Source organism: Elephantulus edwardii, unplaced genomic scaffold (assembly GCF_000299155.1).
Source record: "Elephantulus edwardii isolate Elephantulus edwardi_28Jun2011 unplaced genomic scaffold, EleEdw1.0 scaffold00158, whole genome shotgun sequence".
Taxonomy (NCBI): domain Eukaryota; kingdom Metazoa; phylum Chordata; class Mammalia; order Macroscelidea; family Macroscelididae; genus Elephantulus; species Elephantulus edwardii.
Window position 1 is genome coordinate 829,046 of NW_006399908.1, and position 5,204 is coordinate 834,249.

The following is a 5,204-nucleotide window of genomic DNA, read 5'->3' on the forward strand; positions in this document are numbered from 1 at the left end:
CCAAGATTTCACTCAAAGAATGAACAGAGCAATTAGCTGAGGATTTCTAGAGAAGGAAGAAATCTACCCAATCAATTTTGAAAACCAGAAGAGGCAGAGAGGCAGAGACTGATGCAGCAACACAGAGACTGACACAGACATTAGGAATTTGAGTCAGAACTTATATTTTTATTTTAAAATAATTCATTTGGGAGCTACAGGAGCAGCGAGCTGCCAGCCCCAGAGGAAGCTGCGATCTGAGCCCTTGTGGGAACCACCTGCCAGGAGAAAGCAGCCAGAACCCAGCACAGCTGGGACACAAGACTGAGAGCTGGAATTTGAACCACACACAGGCCAGCTGAGTCCTGGCCAGATGCCGCCAGCTGAGCAGCTGTGGGACCCAACCACCAGGAGCAAGCAGGTACTTTGGGGAACAAACTGCTGTCTGGCTTGACCATGTAGGACCCCTTAACTCAGACAACAGGGAGGTCCTGGGCCCCTGGATGGAGCGGAGAAGCCACTTCCAGAAGGGAACAACAGGCTTCCTCCTTGGTCACTCAGGTACTTTGCTAATAATTGTTGTCTAGCCTGATCACATGGGACCCCTTAACTCAGGCAACAGGGAGGCCCTGGGCCACTTGACGGAGATGAGAAGCCACTTCCAGAAGAGAATAAGTGTTGTGGACCAAGAAAGACATTTGAGAGCTGTGGGATCTGTAAGCATCAGCCGGGTGCAGCAAGCATCAGTGGGTTACAGCAAACCTCAGGGGGTACAGTGAGCCACTGCAGGGAGCAGGGAGCTACAGTGGAACCCACCCACCAGGAGCAAGCAGGACAGTGAAAAATTGAGTGAGGTACTTAGAGGGGATCATGGCTGATTGCCAGACCAACTGTGGGAAGCTATCACCTTAGGCAAGAAGGAGTCAGACAGCTAGAGCTCAACTAGGGTGTCAGACCCAGTTCTCAAGGGGAAAACCAAGGCTTCCTGGTGTGTCTGCGCATGCAAGCACCCTATGTGCATCCGCCTGTGTGCCTGTCCAACCTTCTGGAGCAGTGATGCCAGATCAAGAACCATCTATCACCTCAGGCACAAAAATCTATACCACAGCAATGTCCCAAAAGAAGCAGACTACCTTACTCCCCACACAAGCCCAAAGCAAGACAGCACCCCCTAAAAGTAACACAATAGCAATGGATTTCCTGAAGCCAGAAAGTCTGATAGACCCAAAAGAAGCAGACTACCTTACTCCCCACACAAGCCCAAAGCAAGATAACACCCCCCAAAAGCAACACAATAGCAATGGATTTCCTGAAGCCAGAATGTCTGATGGTCCCTTCTGAACCAGAATTCAAAAGAACAATGATTGAATATTTTCAATGGGGGGGAAACAAACTTGAATTAAAAGACACTGCAAGCAAAAATCAGGAGGAGCTAATAAAAACTATCCAAAAAAATGCAGATAAAACTAATGAGGCGGCTCTGCTGCATCATGGCGTCTGTGGGGACCCTCGCCTTCCACGAGTATGGGCGCCCTTTTCTCATCATTAAAGACCAGGACCGCAAGTTCCGGCTCATGGGGCTGGAAGCCCTTAAGTCTCACATAATGGCAGCCAAGGCTGTGGTGAACACCATGCGAACATCACTAGGAACGAATGGGCTGGACAAAATGATGGTGGACAAGGATGGTGATGTGACGGTGACTAATGACGGGGCCACCATTCTGAGCATGATGGACGTTGACCACCAGAATGCCAAGCTGATGGTGGAGCTCTCCAAGTCCCAGGAAGATGAGATCGGAGATGGGACCACAGGGGTAGTCGTCCTGGCCGGGGCCCTGCTGGAGGAGGCCGAGCAGCTGCTGGACCATTGGCATCCACCCCATCAGGATCGCTGATGGCTACGAGCAGGCCGCCCACATCGCCATCGAGCACCTGGACAGCATCAGTGACAGCGTTCTTGTAGACGTGGTGGACACCGAGCCCCTGATTCAGACGGCCAAGACCACGCTGGGCTCCAAAGTGATCAACAGCTGTCAGCAGCAGATGGCGGAGATCACGGTCAACGCCATCCTCACGGTCGCAGACATGCAGCGCAGGGACATGGACTTCGAGCTCATCAAGGTGGAGGGCAAGGTGGGTGGGTGGCTGGAGGACACCACGCTCATCAAGGGCATCATCGTGGACAAGGACTTCAGTCACCCCCAGATGCCAAAGAAAGTGGAGGATGCCAGGATCGCAATCCTCACGTGTCCCTTCGAGCCGCCAAAGCCCAAGACGAAGCACAAGCTGGACGTGATCTCCGTGGAGGACTACAGGGCCCTTCAGAAATACGAGAAGGAAAAGTTTGAGGAGATGATCCGCAAGATCAAGGAAACCGGAGCCAACCTAGCCATCTGCCAGTGGGGCTTTGATGACGAGGCGAACCACTTACTGCTGCAGAACAACCTGCCTGCAGTCCGCTGGGTCGGAGGGCCTGAGATTGAGCTCATTGCCATTGCCACTGGTGGGCGCATCGTCCCGCGCTTCTCTGAGCTGACACCTGAGAAGCTGGGCTTTGCGGGGCTGGTGAAGGAGATTTCCTTCGGGATGACCAAGGACAAGATGCTAGTCATCGAGCTGTGCAAGAACTCCAGGGCCGTCACCATCTTCATCCGCGGGGGCAACAAGATGATAATCGAGGAGGCCAAGCGTTCCCTGCATGACGCCCTGTGTGTCATCTGCAACCTCATCCGAGACAGCCGGGTGGTGTACGGTGGCGGGGCTGCCGAGATCTCGTGTGCACTGGCCGTCAGCAAGGAGGCGGACAAGTGCCCCACCCTGGAACAGTACGCCATGCGGGACTTCGCGACGCACTGGAGGTCATCCCCCTGGCCCTCTCGGAGAACAGCGAAATGAACCCTATCCAGACAATGACGGAGGTGCGCGCCCGGCAAGTGAAGGAGATGAACCCGGTGCTGGGCATCGACTGTCTGCACAAGGGCACCAACGACATGAAGCAGCAGCACGTCATTGAAACTTTGATCGGGAAGAAGCAGCAGATTTCACTAGCGATCTGATGACATCAGCAAGCCCGGGGAATCTGAGGAGTAGTGCAGGGACCCCCGCGTCCCTGAGTGTCCCTGCAGCCTGGCTAGCACACCTTCACTGTGCACACCCTGACACCTCAGGCCATCTCCCTTGTTTTTGTATTCGTTAAATTAATAAGCAAAAAAAAAAACCAACCAAAAAAAACTAATGAGGCATAAAAGGCACTGGAAAAACAAGAAACCACAATCTAAAATATGAGGTACATGGTTTCAGATGCTGTCAAAATGACAGTGTTGAATGAACAGAGTTGAAGAGACGGAATTGTCACCATCGATCTGCTAGAGCAAAAACCAGTATATAAAAAAGAAGAAAACCTAAGAATAATGTGGGACACCATGAAAAGAAATAACATACACATCATTGGAATCCCAGAACAGGAAGATGCAACTAAAGGCACAGAAAAAGTTGTGGAAGAATTACTAGAAGAAAATTTCCCAGGCATAATGAACAATGAGAGAATATATATTCAAGTAGGTGAGTGAACAATATAGAGAACAGACCCCAAAGGAAAAACACCAAGGAATATCATAGTCAAATTTGCCAGGACCAAAGATAAGAAGAGAATTCAGAAAGCAGTGAAGGAGAAACAAAGAGTGATCTATAAGGGAGAGCAGATAAGATTAACTGCTGATTTCTCAGCAGAAACCATGCAAGCAAGAAGACAGTGGAATGACATATATCAAACACTCAAAAGAACACAACTGTCAACCAAGAATACTGTACCCAGCAAAATTGTGCATCAAATATGAAGGAGAGATCAAAATATTCCCTGAAAAATAGAACCTAAGAGAGTTTGTAAAAACAAGACCAGCATTGCATGAAACAGTAAGAAATGTCTTTCTTAACAGAAGTACCACAGAAAGCAGGATGGACCAAAGTAACTAGCAACAACCCCAAAAAGAACTCAACAAAATGACAGCAATAAAACCTTTCCTCTCAATAATCACACTGAATGTGAATGGTTCAAATGTACCACTGAAGAGAAAAAGTGTAGCAGGCTAGATAAAAAACCAAAATCCATCAATATGTTGCCTATAAGAGACACACCTGAAAAATGAAGAAAAAGACTAAAAATAAAAGGGTGGGGAAAAGATACCAAGCAAACAGCAACCAAAAAAAAAAAAAAAAAAGCAGGAGTAGTGATTTTTTTTTCAGAGCTTTTATATGAGTTTATTCATTTAACTTTAAAACACTACTATAGTTGAATATTAAAAGGAGTAGTGATATTAATCTCTGCTAAAATAAATTTCAATGCAAAAACCATCACAAAGGATAAGGAAGGTCACTACATAATGTTTAAAGGGTCAATAGAACAAGAGGACATAACAAGAATAAATATCTATTCAAATAAATAAAACAAACATTCACAAAACGGAAAAAAGGAAATAGACAACATTACTATAGTACTTGGAGACTTCCATACACCACTCTCAAGAAAAGACAGAACTATCACAAAAAAACTCAACACAGATACTAAAGAATTAAACCACACAATAAACCAACTCGATCTCATAGATATTTATAGGCTAATGCACCCAAAAAGGGCACAGTATTCCTTCTTTTTCAATATGCATGGACTATTCTTCAGAATAGATCACATTTTAGGTCACAAGGCAAGCATCAATAAATACAAAAACATAGAAATAATTCAAAACATCTTCTCAGACCATAATGCTACAAAATTAGAAATTAATAACCAGAGGATAAGGGAGAAAAAACTATACATTTAGAAGCTGAACAACACCTTGCTTGAACATGACTGGGTACTAGAAGAAATAAAAAATGGAATTAAAAAGCTTTTTGAAACAAATGACAATGTAAACACCACTTATCAAAACCTCTGGGAAACAGCCAAAGCAGTAATCAGAGGTCAATTTATAGCAATAAGCAAACATGAAAAGGCAGGGGGAAAAATGACCACTGACTCTCTAACACAATATCTCCAACAAACTGTGGGGGGGGGGACGACCAAACAACAAAAAGCAGCAAGAAAACCCAACACACTCTAAAAAAATTGAAATGATAAAAATTAGAGCAGAAAGACATGAAATAGAAAACCAAAAACCAATTAAAACCATAAACGAAACTAGGAGTTGGTTCTCTGAAAAGGTCAATAAAATCAACAAACCACTAGCAAA

General features: G+C 46.0%; 1 pseudogene; it reads left to right on the forward strand.

Annotated features, from left to right (window-relative positions):
• The first annotated feature begins 1,466 nt into the window (after positions 1–1,466).
• LOC102845618 lies at positions 1,467–3,035 on the forward strand (annotated as a pseudogene).
• The last annotated feature ends 2,169 nt before the right edge of the window (positions 3,036–5,204 follow it).